The sequence below is a fragment of the Schistocerca gregaria genome, chromosome 3, assembly GCF_023897955.1.
Source record: "Schistocerca gregaria isolate iqSchGreg1 chromosome 3, iqSchGreg1.2, whole genome shotgun sequence".
Lineage (NCBI taxonomy): Eukaryota > Metazoa > Arthropoda > Insecta > Orthoptera > Acrididae > Schistocerca > Schistocerca gregaria.
In genome coordinates, this window is record NC_064922.1 from 487054370 (window position 1) to 487070433 (window position 16064).

A 16064-nucleotide genomic window follows, 5' to 3' on the forward strand; every position below is an offset into this window, starting at 1 on the left:
ACAGTCGTCGATAACAGTACCATCGGCACTGCGCAGCGAAGGTATTGACTGCGTCTTGCCGCTTTTGGGTCACCCTCGTATGCCCTTAGTGGGCATTCCTGCACGATATGTTTGACCGTCTGTCTCTCAGCGCCACAGTCGCAAGCGGCCGAAGGTAATTTACCCCATCTGTGTAAGGAGTCGGCGCATCTCCCAAAGTTGGTTCTGATGCGATTAAGAGTTGACCAAACTTCGCGAGGGCAATCAAATCCTTTTGGTTTACTAAATATGCATGGCAGTGTACTGCAGTTCTGCTCTCCCATTCCTCTTTCTATCGGTCATTTATTTTAAAGTTGGTTTGGTGCAGAGCCTGTGCGGTCTTTAGTGGAGGATGCCTAGACCGGAGTCGGTTTCCTTGGATGTCGTGAGTATCTTCATGGATTTTTTGAAATTCTCTAACCAGAGCGTGTTCACGTCGCAGGTTAGGAGGGGCTCTGTTACTGAGAACGGGCAGCCACACTGTAGGAGTTGGTCTGATTGTGCGTGATATAATACGCATTGTTGCGTTACGTTGGCTATCTACCATGTGTGTGTGTTTGCTGTTGAGCCACACTGGGGCACAGTATTCTGCCACTGTATACACAAAGCCAAGTGCGGATGTTCTTAAGGTAGATGCTGTGGAGCCCCAAGTGGTGCCACAGAGCTTCTGCAATATGTTGTTGCGGAATTTAAGTTTCGCTGCAGTTTTCGTCAGGTGTTCTTTGAATGTTAGTGCCATATCTAGGGTAACCCCAAGGTACTTTGAGTGTTTGTTGTGATTTAGTAATTTCCCGTCTAAATAGACTTGTAGTTCTCTGTTGGTGCAACCTGGGTAACGCTAAATAAACTAACACAACTGGCGGCACACCGAACGAAGAATTCCTGCCCCACATCACAGTGAGACAGAACGTATACATGAAATTTTTAATTAACGTTCCTAGATTTAATATTAGTTTTCTAGAAATGAGTAATTATTTCCATTTTCTACCGACATTTTTATTTACTTACATACAGTATTAAGTTACTTGCACTTCCATGCTCTTTGTATATATACACGCTCATGTCTATGTCGACATCACAGTTCATTTATGCTCACTTTATGTACTTCACTATTACTTGGCAAATGTCTTCTAAGTATAAAATTTCTTCAAATTTCGAAAGGCTCCATACACAGAAGTTGCCACTTCTTATTTGTCTGTGCACTAACGAGGCACTTAGGTATGTCCTCAAACGCATCTTTTGTCCAACGGAAATGGTTGTTTCTGCTCGACGCTTAGGTGCTCTAATAGAGACTCCTTTTGACGTATTTGCATAGTCAAAGTTATTACTTCCACGGGATTTACTTCACACTTGCGGATACGTAATGTTCTTCCATGTATTGAATATACTGATGGGCACTGCTAAACCTGCAGGGCAGGACAGATAGTTTAAGTTGTGGAAAGGGGCCAAAGTAAGCGACTGTCAGTTACGCCTTGACGTACAACCTTTTATTTGATCGAACATTACAAGAACCCAGAAAATTTTACAGCTTTAGTTTTGGAACTTAATTAGCGGCTGAGTGCTCCATACAGTCTCATGCCTTAAGGGCAAGGCCACTTTAATTTAAAAACGGCTGAAAGCCAAAAACTTAAAGCTCAACAAAAATCAGTAATTTAAAAGGAAAAGCCTTATCTTAAAACAGTTCTTTAATTAGTCTGAAGGCCCAAGGAGAGCAAACAACTTAAATTCAAAATCGGCTGAAGACCAACACTTAAGACTCAATAACAATAATTTTTAAAATGCCAAAGGCTTTACGCCATATAGTTCTTAAATTAGAGTGAAGGCCTAAACCACCTGACGCCTTAAGGTCAAAACAACCTTAATCTAAAAATAGGCTGGACCCATACAAGTACAAACAACAAGAACAGAAAAGGAAAGACAGTACAGCCAAGGGCGCACAGAAGTTCCGAGGGTCGGTCTGGAACTCAAACACTAATGCTCGCTTAGGTGAGACAGGCTGTCGGCCGAACCGTTGTCGATCCGACGACAACCCAACCGACATACAGTCAATGGACCCACCGACAAGTTAACCTCCGCTTCCCCTGACCAGCACACAACAGGGACTTCAATGGAACAATGTAGGAGGTATTGGCGCTCACAACCAATTATACATTGTGCTGTCAAACTACACACGGTGCTGGACAGCAACAACACGATGAGGAAAATACACTGCCTGAATTTACGTCAACGGCCAGGGCAGGTAACCGCAACGTTAACGGTCACAAGCAAGAGATTCCGCTGGTGCACTTCAATTCAAATAACCAAGTACAGTGACACTCCACCGGAGGGTAGCTAAAATTTGCTAACTTGAAAACACATCTTGTAGCTCACGGGAATATCCCACCAGCCAACAACGAACTCCAAACGACACAATGTGAACAGTCGTGACTTGCTGGTAGATTACGTCAAAACTCAACCTTCATGTCCAGGATCCGACACTGCATATAGGCTGCCAGCGGGCGCGGAAAAACTACGCGCCGCGGAGATTTCCTCACTGCTCCACGCCAACCGACCAACTGCCAGGCCTGGAAACAGTGAACGGACCCAATATCCGTCAGCCGATGAGACGACCAACCGAACGACCAACCAACGGTCGTCTTGCTCCAACCTCCCTCCGTAGGACAGTTCACGTGTATCGCCAGCGGCCGGCGAGCACTGGCTATCTGCACCTCACCGGCGCTCCGTCCCCTACTTCACTGCTGCTGCATCCCGACTGCACTGCTTTTCCGTCTCCAACTCACTGATAGACACACAACTACCCGGAAATACTATCGGTCGCTCCAGATGTGGTATGACAGTGCACTTATCAATACGCGCTGCTGCTGCTACTCACGGGTAAGTAAGACAAGAAGTTAGTGATGCCAGTAAATGGAATAAAACCACGAGGCTGCAGTACCGTAAAAGAAGATGACAAACAATAAATGGGATAAACGCGTGCCCTACACGTGTCATATATCTTTCCTCCTCTTCATTATTTCCCCTGTTTAACAGCTCTTCTTACTAAGTCTATTGAAGTTATAGCGCTATCGATCCTCAATGTTACTTTCCCCTTTTTGAAACCCAATTTTGCGTCCTCCTCAAAGGTCCACTCTACTCCCGAAATGGAGTTGGCCCAATTCCTTACTCCCGAAAACGCGCGTTTCATTGTTGCATTTTATATCTTTACATTTAACTCCGCTTGTACCTGGAAACTCAGTGATCGTGTGCCAATAATTCTTTAATTCTGAACTGGTAATGTACGCAAATCCTTTTCTGCTGAAACCTCTTGTATAACGTTTCCGTTAAGACAGTTACCGATGCTCCAACGTCCATAGTATTTACTATTGGTATATCGTATATCGTCAACTACTGCCCCTCATTTCTGGTACAGGTTCAGAAGGATGTCGTATATGACATTTGCAGACGCCCAAGTACAATTACTCTCTCTAATTTTTCACACATTCAATCTCAATTAATTTACGTCTGAAGCCTCGCCTCCACTTCAGCCCACAAACGCTTCTCTGGGCCATGAGTCGGTGTTTCTTCATCATTCCTGCTGCCTCCCCCTTTCTTCACTTGTTACTGGTGGGGGATGTACTCTCCAGTAAGTCTCATTATTTGTCATTTGTGATTGTTGCAGAGTACCATTATTCGTGTTATGTCTCGGCTGGTAATTATTGTTTGAATTACAGCCTGGGTTATATCTTCTCTCTCCCCTAACTGGGCAATTATGATTTACTCTAAACAGGTGGTTTCCTGCATTACATCTATTCCTGTTAGATCAGTAGCTGTCGTTATAAGATTGGTGCATAGCCCAATTTCCATTAAAAGTCTGTATATATTCGTTCATTCGCCGATTATTATCACTGTAAGCATCTCCCTGTCTACAATAATTTTTAGATCCTTACCTTTCCTGGTATCTTCTTGTATTAAATCAATATAATCCAGATCATAGACAGAGTATCTAAATTCTCCAGGTTTTCCTTACATCCAATGTAAATTTAGATTCCAACGTTCGAAAAACTTCCCTTTGTAGAAGTGGATCGTCCCAACACTTTGCTTTATTCAGATATTTCTCATAGTACCAGCGTAATGTGCAGTTCCTAAACGAAATTGGTTCTGAATTGAACACTTCTTTCCTAACACGTTCCTGTATTCACCTGCACCAATATTTTTCGAGGAATGCACGGTCAAACTGCTCTTAAGTTTCGAATGAATCTATCGTATCTGTCTCTCATTCCATTACATCGGTAATACACCGTGAAAACTGAGAAAACACCACTGGATTTACTTCCTTTTCATCCTTTAAGAACAGTTGGAACTGTTCGTGTTTTATTAACTCTTCTTCTATTGTTGACATTGCCGTGCAAATACTGGTGGCCGTGGTGTGCCCTGAACGACATCAGCTGATGTTACCGTTGCTCGGTTGTTTCCGAACCGTGGGGCAAATTGTGTTGCTGAGTTAGACTTTCCTTTATTGCTCCCCTGCGTTTGTCCCACTTCTCCGCTCGTGTTCTCTGCTGAATATGATGTATGTATTTTCCAGTCCAAGATAGCTGATTCGGCCTTTGGCTTCTTATAGTTCGCGGTTTATAAAACCTTTATCAGGTAAATTATCTCCCGATAAGTTCCCGACTGCTCCAAATTTGCTTTTATTTACTGTACGCACTGTATAACTTGTCTTTACTTTGTCCTAGCCCAAGCATTTATGTACATTGAACTTCTATTAGCTTTCCGTTTACCTGATACAATCCCATTACATTTTGTGCAATTGGTTCAAAGTCTGATTCAATGTCATCCTCCTTTAACTAAATATCTGAGATTTCTTGATTGATCATTTGTATTACCTGCGGAAAACTCTCCTGCGCTTGATTTAGTTTAGCTAGCTCCTGAGAGATCTGGTTTCTGCACTACTTATGAAACCTGAGTTGAAACACCTGCGACTTGAGACTTGTGACTTGAGACTACATCACCGTTTGTTTGGTTGACATCTCTGTTTGTTTAGTTGAGATAGCGTCTACAAGACGAAAAATTTTGCAAAATAATAGTCAAACTGTCTACCTCTCCTCGATTAGTTCTGGGTAAGGGGCAGTTACACCTGTACCTTCTATTGCTTATGTATTAGCTAGCCTTTCGTTCTCCATTTTATATTGTTGTGTAGTTAGTACCATAAACCTCACTATCCTCTTCACTTATCCAGTAATACACTTCCTTATATCTTTCACTATTATAATTAGCTTGTAGATACACATAGATAGTTATGTAAAACTTACGTAAATAAAACACGAATATCTAACTTCAGTACCTAAACTAATGAAGAGAAAGAAGTATATTTATAACACAATTCTGTGGAATCTAAAGGTTCCAAGTGTACTATTTCTACTCAGTGCTGACAGCGTAAGTGCTCAAACTATTCAGACTGTACAGAAGAAATATTCCTGTGAATGAACCTGCCTTTCTGATGATTACTACGACTCAAATTCGTTTGTGACTGATCTGGCTTCTCAGTGACTTGTCCTTTGTATCCACCACATGTTTACATGGATAACAATATATCTTAATTAGTACATACACATCATATACATACCATGCATTAAAAATCATTAACTTCTGTTTGATTCTCATATAAATACATTTTTATGAATTTCTCACTTTCTTGTTAACATTAAATTATTTTTTCACCGTTACTTTTGTCTACACTTCTTCCTTCTCGTCGTCCTGCACAAAGTCGACATTCTCCTCTATTGTGCAGATCGCTGTAGGTTGAAACTCATTCGTCATTGGTTGACTGACTTGTCTTATGACTGAGCTAGAACTCAAAAAGTACGATCAGTCATTAAATGAACGTGGCGGTGTCTGTTCTTGTGCCGTAACAGAGCTCAGATGCCTATTTGATTTCATAGTTCAGGTACTTACGTGTAAAACAACTATTCATCTTCTTGGAAATTTGTTATCAAATATAAATTTGACCATGTTAACTGCAGGTTTTCCTTGAGTATCTTGTTGCTTAGATTACGCTAGTACTTACAGGTCACTGAAATTAAACTCCAACGTACCTTTTATTCCTTTAAGTGAACATCAATAGATTTGGTTAGTTATTTACTATTTAAATCTTTCTTTTACAGTCGTAATTTATTCCTCTTTTTGTATATATTTTAATATGAAAATGTCAGTAACTGAAAATTACAACATGTCTGCCGTTAGCAATTCACGATCTCTTTTTGCACGTATCTATAATACGCTGTACCCTCTGCCATCTCCAACAAAGGTAGTTTATTATGACTGTTCATCCGTCACTCATGGCTCATAGCAACACGGAGCACTCACGCGTGCGACACCGATTATTTTAGGTGCCGCACTCGCAGTAGAATATAATTGTGTTCTTACAATATTTTACCCCAAGACAACACTTTCAGTTTGTAACCTCTTTTCCTCACCCACAGGACGTAATCTCCCCTTCATACGCAATCTCCGGATGTACCACACTGATTGTACTAAAAGTACTGGTTGGAGGCACTGTTGTCCAACTTCGTAGCCTTCTCCATAATAACAATCGAAGTTAAAAAAAAAGACATAGATTAAATTACCTATCACTATTGCAGTAATACAAGCTGTCTTTCAAGAAACAGTTGTGTACTACGTAGTCAATAATTTAGCTGTCTATGCTAGTCATGGGGCAGCGATAATCCATGTTCATTAATCAGGTTTAGTTAAAGCAGAGATCAAAGACAAGCGTCAGAATCTTAACTGCTGACTCAGCTACACCATTCATTGAGAATATACTACATGAACAATGGGAGAATGTTAACTAGGTTCATACAACAGATGAGAAGTAAATGTGTCTCTAAAAATATATTTTTACAATGCTATGAATCCACTTTTCCTTTAACACATACCGGAGATAAATGAAGTGGAAATGGAGAGGTAATTGCTAGCAGTATAAAAATCTAACATGCCATTGGGAGGTAGCAGGCAGAAATGAGAATCTTGGAACTGAGGTATATAACTTGCAGTTCACACTGTTGCTCATATTAAACAGTCTTTTTATTCCAAAATGTAGACAGATGATGTTGATCTATAAAACAAGTCAGGTTACATAAATGCTTAGCATGAAGTAGAAGATAAAAACAGAGGCGGGGTATTACAAAAGGAATGCACACACTTTTTTTTCAAATCAACCGATTTTCTTCTGCCACATATAATTACTTAAAATGTATCAATACAAGAAAACTAATCAGGAAATTCACACATTTCTCCCGCAATCTGCTCTCATCACAGCACGGTTTGTAGCAGATGCAGATGACCCTGTTAACTCTGAGCTGATAATTAACCAACAGTTACCTGGCACTATAATTGTGTGTTCACAAAAATGCTCATAAATAAGGAAAGATGATGTGCTTTTCAAACAGAACAATCTGCATTAGAATGGCAGGGTAGATTACAAGAAATGGCACCAGATAACGAATTTTAAAGGTGCTTCCAGATCATTAAAAGCAAATTTGACTATGCCTATCCACAGAACACCAAAAAGTGTCCTGCAAGCATATCATAATACAGGTAAGACTAGTGAAAGAAGAAAGTATGGTATATAAGTGAACTGAAAAAATTAAATTGCATCATATTGGCAGTTCCATGATCACTTCAAAGCCCAGGATATAGCTCAAAGAAAATGTTTCACCGTAAATATTTACAGATGTTTTTTGAGTGGATGTAGCATAATGCTTGAAGGAAAGCGATGATAACTTCACTGAAGGTGATCACAAATCATACAAAGCAGTCGGTTGTGTAGCAACATTACTGAAACAGGCAGATGAAAATGGCTTGAAGTTGAATGGGGCGTTAACATGTTTCCAGATTCCATCGTGACACTGTAGGTAGCTGGTGACATAATTTGGACAAGAGAGAGAAACAGAAAATCCTCAAGTTTTTACCTTAGTCCGTGCCTGCTACACAAAAAATGTAATTGAAGCTTTACAAACTAAGAGAGAGCCTTTATCATCACTCTTCAATAAGCATAGCTAAAATACTTGACATATCTCTGACAAGCGATATTAATCTTCAAAATCTGGAGATGCACTGTTTTCAGCAGACTTCAGCACACTTTCAGTATCATAAAAATAATTTACTGTCATAGAAAATTTATATAAATTAGGCACGTTATTTACTGCTGCTTCCACCTTTCCATTAACACAGAATAGCGCCACTGAGGTACAGATCATGGTATGTCTATGTTAACAAAAATTTCATCCGCTCTCTGTGTTCCTGATAACGGTGCAGAACGAACAACAGTTAATTTTATGTCCCTCCCCTCCCCCCAACCCCACTACTAAGTGAGATGTATATCTTTACTCTCACTTTCATGCCAGTCAGCTGGTTTCACGCTTTCATTCATGTCTTCCTGCAGATTGTGCTGTTTACAGACGCATTCGCCTTGCGTCAGGCGATTACCGGAAAGCCAGCTGCGATGGCGGATATACAGCCAGAAAACATCGATGAGACCTAGCCTTCTCTCATTATCGGTCTTTTAAGATTAACTGTTAAAATGCGTTCTTTCTTCTCGTAATAGCAGCATGCTGTCCATATATTACGTTCCAATAGGAAACTCCGTGACAAATATGTAACAGCACAACGACAGCCAATTTTAATGTGCTTTTTAAAAACAGGAAACACTGGAAAACTTTATATAGTCACCTTCATAATAATCTTGCCAGGTATGTTGTTGGATTAAGAAAGGAATGACCTCGGTGCTTTACAAAGAATTGCTTTTAAATACAACTGGCATACGTGGACCAATGGAAACACACAACACATTGCATACTTATCAACATTTATTTACGTGATGAGAAGTTACAAAATCCTTTCTGGCTCTTGCCACGAGGTAGCAATTTATAACCTTCTCGTGCTTGTAAAATCGTAATACGTCGCTTTCATTTCTTCTTGAGATTTATAAAACTCCTTGGGAAAAAAGAACACAGCACTTGTACACGATGGTTTAAACAACTACAGGCACATAATGTGTTAACTATGACGTTCAAGTGGCACACACATTCACACAATACACTCGCGAACTTAAACTTCTTACAACAAACGGCCCATTACTAGAGGCGCCAAGTTTTCCAATATGGCCTCCGTGCGTAGACGGCGTTAGCTTACCATCGTTTTGGAATGTGATGTAGAAGTATGAAGGCAACCGTCACTATCCCTTTTATTTCATGTCAGTGGTATCGTAAGATTCAGTATCGCATTTAATCCTCTGGTGACCAGTGGGACATATCCGTAACACATACAAATTTATTTACTTGAGTTCACAGGCATATGAAAGCCCCACATCCGTGTGGTGTTGCGTTGAATGTGGCAAACGTTCGAAGCCAAAAGCTCTCATTGTTCGGCGCCTAGTGTGCGAAATACCGTTTAATTATTTCAGTTGTTGATTGTTTACCTTATGTTTTGGAAATTTCATGCAATTTTTTGTCCTGTCAGTGTAAGGTGTCAGGCAAATCCAACACCTTCCATGAAAACCCTGACATGATAAGCAAATCCAGTAGTACGTCACATAGCTCCGAATAAATCGTGACATTAAATTAACCAAAGTAATAAGTGTAACGAGTAAGCAAATGGAATACCACAGACTAACACAAGAATACCTAAATGCATGTCGTACCTTAGCACCAAGAGACCGACGCAGTTCCGAGGGGAGAAACGAGGACAGAAGCCGAGAGCAGAACCGTGTTAAGCTAGAAGGCCCTACGATAAGGGACGGTCTGGACACCCACGCCGCCAGCCTACTTGTACGACTAACACCCGCACATTTTAGCGTGAGACTTTTTCGCGTCTCAGGTACGTCAAGGACCACCCCCAGCCCATGTTAAAAGATAGAGCCCTCCAGAAGAACAGTATAGATCTTACGATAACGCTAAAAGGACCACACCAGCTGCAGGTTTTAGCGTGAGACTTTTTAGCGTCTCTGTTACGTTGCAAACTTTAAAAACATTGCCCCACCACAAAAAGTATAACGTTTCTTGGATAGACAGAATTTTTGTAGGCGGAGCTTAAGGATAACATTGAGACCCTGATCGGTCAGATGAAAACACAGCCAGATAGTTTTTTTAAACCAACTTCGGTAAATTGCAGCAACGAGAAGTTAGAAAGAGTTAGTTCCGAGACGGCGAGCTGGATGGCTGGTGCGCCGGACGCTGTCGCCCTGACGCTGCCTAAACACCGACAAGGTAATGAACGCACGCGATACCGTATTTTTGAGCGCATAACGCTTTACTCAGAACTACAGAAGTCTCACCTGTTCCACCCCCTTTGAGCGTAATACTAGTGTCGATCGTTAATTAAAACTCATGGTGTTCACATTTGCCACTTGAAGAACAGATCTGAAACGCGATGATTTTTTTATAGGGTGTTTCAAAAATGACCGGTATATTTGAAACGGCAATACAAACTAAACGAGCAGCGATAGAAATACACCGTTGGTTGCAATATGCTTGGGACAACAGTACATTTTCAGGCAGACAAACTGTCGAAATTACAGTAGTTACAATTGTCAACAACAGATGGCGCTGCGGTCTGGGAAACTCTATAGTACAATATTTTCCACATATCCATCATACGTAGCAATAATGTGGCGTAGTCTCTGAATGAAATTACCCGAAACCTTTGACAACGTGTCTGGCGGAATGGCTTCACATGCAGATGAGATGTACTGCTTCAGCTGTTCAATTGTTTCTGGATTCTGGCGGTACACCTGGTCTTTCAAGTGTCCCCACAGGAAGAAGTCACAGGGGTTCATGTCTGGCGAATAGGGAGGCCAATCCACGCCGCCTCCTGTATGTTTCGGATAGCCCAAAGCAATCACACGATCATCGAAATATTCATTCAGGAAGTTAAAGACGTCGGCCGTGCGATGTGGCCGGGCACTATCTTGCATAAACCACGAGGTGTTCGCAGTGTCATCTAAGGCAGTTTGTACTGCCACAAATTCACGAAGAATGTCCAGATAGCGTGATGCAGTAATCCTTTCGGATCTGAAAAATGGGCCAATGATTCCTTTGGAAGAAATGCCGGCCCAGACCAGTACTTTTTGAGGATGCAGGGACAATGGGACTGCCACATGGGGCTTTTCGGTTCCCCATATGCACCAGTTCTGTTTATTGACAAAGACATCCAGGTAAAAATAAGCTTCGTCAGTAAACCAAATGCTGCCCACATGCATATCGCCATCATCAATCCTGTGCACTATATCGTTAGCGAATGTCTCTCATGCAGCAATGGTAGCGGCGCTGAGGGGTTGCCGCGTTTGAATTTTGTATGGATAGAGGTGTAAACTCTGGCGCATGAGACGATACATGGACGTTGGCGTCATTTGGACTAAAGCTGCAACACGGCGAACGGAAACCCGAGGCCGCTGTTGTATCACCTGCTGCACTAGCTGTGCATTGCCCTCTGTGGTTGCCGTACGCAGTCCCCCTACCTTTCCAGCATGTTCATCTGTCACGTTCCCAGTCCGTTGAAATTTTTCAAACAGATCCTTTATTGTATCGCTTTTCGGTCCTTTGGTTACATTAAACCTCAGTTGAAAACTTCGTCTTGTTGCAACAATACTGTGTTCTAGGTGGTGGAATTCCAACACCAGAAAAATCCTCTGTTTTAAGGAATAAACCATGTTGTCCACAGCACACTTGCACGTTATGAACAGCACACGCTTACAGCAGAAAGACGACGTACAGAATGGCGTACCCACAGACTGCGTTGTCTTATATGTATCTTTCACATCACTTGCAGCGCCATCTGTTGTTGAAAATTGTAACTAGTGTAATTACGAAAGCTTGTCCGCCTGAAAATGTACTGTTGTCCCAAGTATATTGCAACAAACGGTGTACTTCTATCTCTGCTCGTTTAGTATTTATTGCCGGTTCAAATATACCGGTCATTTTTGAAACACCCTGTATATAGTTATTGAGAAGCCACATCAGCCACTGTAATTTACGACAGGTTAGATTAGTAATTAAAGATAATTAAAGGTCACTGTAGACCATTTTGATAGTTTTCTCTTTTGTGAATCTTAATTTATACATAGATTATAGAAGTGATATGGCATAGGCCATCCTTCGATCCATTGTAGAACTTGGAAAAGCACTCAGGGAATATTCGTTCACATATTTGTTGAACGCAGTTGGTTTTTACCATCCTGTATTGAAACATTTCCTTTTATCTATATTGCAATTTATAAACGATGTTTTGTGAGTAGAATAAAATTATCAATGGTAAACTTAACTGCTTTTTCTTCGTTATTTTACCAGCTAACTAAAAATAGGAAAGCCTTGAACACTTTCCACTATATTTAGTTAGTATTAAGATTCTTTTACAGGGAGTGCAGTGGAGCTGACGCTGAGATCATTTAGTATTTGGTTATATCATCGCTAGTGTCACTGAACTCTTCTGAATTCTACATGTCATGTGTGGTCTGGCGTCTCCTTACCAGCAACAGGTCCCAGGTTCAAACTAGTTAATTCCCTAAAAAACACGCTCAGAGCGTCGTTGCGCAAAAGTGGTAGGGAGACACGATATAGAACAAACAGACACCACCATGAATGTTTAGATCAGTAACAGAAAATCACAGTAAAGCTATTTATAGTCTTTGTTTGCACTGTTTGCTGGCAGTATACAGCTTTGTGGATGTATTTATTGATAAAACAGTTTCAGATTAGTTTATTGGTTTTGCCTTGCGACTAGTGTGTGTAAAGAACTCCTGTTTGTCCCATTTTTTGTATATGTGTCTAAATTTTTTACATTTATATATTATATTTCGTGTTGTAGTCCTATTTCATTGCCCTTAATCTGATATGGAATGGAAAAGACCTTAAATATATGGTCTATCACAGTTTCACATGGTTACATTTCTACTATTGCAACGTCCTGAAGAGGATAAGAAAGACGATGCCACCATTTGAGTCATCTACTGCCAATACCATGCATTTCTCTACGCTGGTTGAACAGGACCATGGCTCCTATTACGGCTGTGTTCTCCACTTTGGATGAAAGGCAGGATATAGTTGAGGTCGTACCACCGCTATCTTTTCTTGTTGCTAATCTTTTATCATTCGTGTGCTGAGCAGTTGGCAGAACTGTAACGGGTTTATTATCTTGAAACTGTTTGACATAATAATACTACCTACTTTATTCTTCTTCTTCTTTTTTATCCACATTGTAAGGTGTCAGGCAAATCCAACCCGCACATTTTAGCATGAGACTTTTTCGCATCTCTGTTACGTCAAGGACCACCCCCCCCCCAGCCTATGTTAAAAGCTAGAGCCCTCCAGAAAAACAGTGTAGATCTTACGATAACACAAAAAGGGCCACTACCACCCACAAGTTTTAGCGTGAGACTTTTTCGCGTGTCTGTTACATTAGGACCACCCCCAGCCCATGTTAACAGATAGAGCCCTCCAGAAGAACAGTATAGATCTTACGATAACGCTAAAAGGACCACACCAGCTGCAGGTTTTAGCGTGAGACTTTTTAGCGCTCTGTTACGTTGCAAACTTTAAAAACATTGCCCCACCACGAAAAGTATAACGTTTCTCATTGGATAGACAGAATTTTTGTAGGCGGAGCTTAAAGTTAACATTGAGACCCTGATTGGTCAGATGAAAACATAGCCAGATAGTTTTTTTAAACCAACTTCGGTAAATTGTAGCAACGAGAAGTTAGAAAGAGTTAGTTCCGAGACGGCGAGCTGGATGGCTGGTGCGCCGGCCGCTGCCCTGACGCTGCGTAAACACCGACAAGGTAATGAACGCACGCGATACCGCATTTTTGAGCGCATAACGCTTTACTCAGAACTACAGAAGTCTCACCTGTTACACCCCCTTTGTGCGTAATACTAGTGTCGATCGTTAATTAAAACTCATGGTGTTCACATTTGCCACTTGAAGAACAGATCTGAAACGCGATGATTTTTCTTTTATATAGTTATTGAGAAGCCACATCAGCCATTGTACTTTACGACAAGTTAGATTAGTAATTAAAGATAATTGAGGGTCACTGTAGACTATTTTGATAGTTTTCTCTTTTTTGAAACTTAAATTAAACCTAGATTATAGATGTGATATGGCATAGGTCATCCTTCGATCGATTGTAGAACTTGGGAACCCATTCAGGGAATATTCGTTCACATTTTTGTTGAACGCAGTTGGCTTTTACTATCCTGTATTAAAACATTTCCCTTTATCAATAGTGCGATTTATAAACGATGTTTTGTGAGTATAATAAAATTTCCAATGGTAAACTTAACTGCTTTTTCGACGTTATTTTACCAGCTAACTAAAAATAGGAAAGCCTTGAACCCTTTCCACTATATTTAGTTAGTATTAGGTTCATTTACAGGGAGTACATTGGAGCTGACGCTGAGATCATTTAGTATTTGGTTATATCATCGCTAGTCTCACTGAACTCTTCTGAATTCTACATGTCATGTGTGGCCTGGCGTCTCCTTACCAGCAACCGGTCCCAGGTTCAAACCAGTCAATTCCCTAAAAAACACGCTCAGAGCGTCGTTGGGCGAAAGTGGTAGGGAGACAAGATATAGAAGAAACAGACACCACCATGAATGTTTAGAACATGGTGACCCTGTCAGGAAGGTAAAATACCACGACTGAAGGTCGACCACATGCCTAACTAGGACAGAAAAATATCCTCCTGAAAAATTGTCGTCGTAAATATTTTTTTTCTAATGTTATACATAGTCGAAAAACAGTAGCTGCAGCGATAGAGAGTAAGAAAGTATTCAATAAATAGAGACATTGTAGCAGAGGCAATAGCATAATTAAGTTATGAATTTTAATACTGTTAGAACTTAGTTTTCTCTCCAATGCAAGCGCGCAGGTGGAGGTTACATCGTTGACAAGTTGGTTCTGACCCAACAAGTAAGTGAATTGTTTGTCAAATCGTGTGAACAAAAAGTTTATGTGACGTGTGAGATCGTATGAGCGCATGCTGACGCGAAGAAGGGCGCGTGAATTGCTTTTAAAACAGAAAACAAGGGATTCGTAAAGATTAGCAAAGACAGATCGAGACCTTAACCGAATTGAGGTAGAGACCCAGCATGAAAATGGACAGAGAATAGAGGACAGTACAATAGACGATGCAGTATCGCGAGAAATAGGACATATAACACACCATAACGACGATAATATACGCCAAGTCACAGAAAACCTAGGTCAGCATACGACAGAGGAGCAGGAAAGTCGAGAGACAGTCGATGACGATTTTAACTTTCGTCTTGATTACGTGAAACCCATAGTACAAGTAATCAGAGCTCCCTTACCACAGAGAACAAGGAATGCGAGCAGAACGTGTCACAGCACAGTACAATGCTACCGGTTGCGAACCAACACTTGGGGGAAAACACAGAGCGTAGGACGTCGGAACAAAACGCAATAGGACCTACCAATCTGGCAGAATTATTGCAACAAGACAAAATAAAGACATAGCGAACCGAATTCAAATTCAGAATGCAGAAATGACAAAACAAAGTGCAGAAACCACGAGACAAATGCGTGAGATTAAAGAACAAAACCAAAAAATTCTGCTACACCTAAGTCATATTGAAGAAGAGGCAAAGGAATCTCGAGAAGTGATAGGAAACTTAATAACAGGTTACAATCAATTGAGAACAGATATTGACAAGGTACAAGTGGACGTACAAACATTGCGTAATGACATTCAGGACGAGATCAAAACTTTACGTAACAACACCCACGGAGAAGTCAAGAAATTAGAGAAACAGATAAACGAATTTACTAGACAAGCAGCAGGTACAGCGCGTGGAATTGTTGAAAACAGTGTGTTACACAAACGTATCACAAAAGCAGCGCTGAAAAGATATGATAACCGCATAGTCAAAATAGAAGCGCAAACGAAGCGACAATTTCAGAAATTGCGAACAGAGTTGTTGCAAACCATTGAAGAGCGTAGTGAACAGGATCGAACAAGCACAGAGTCTGCAACCACATCCGTATCTG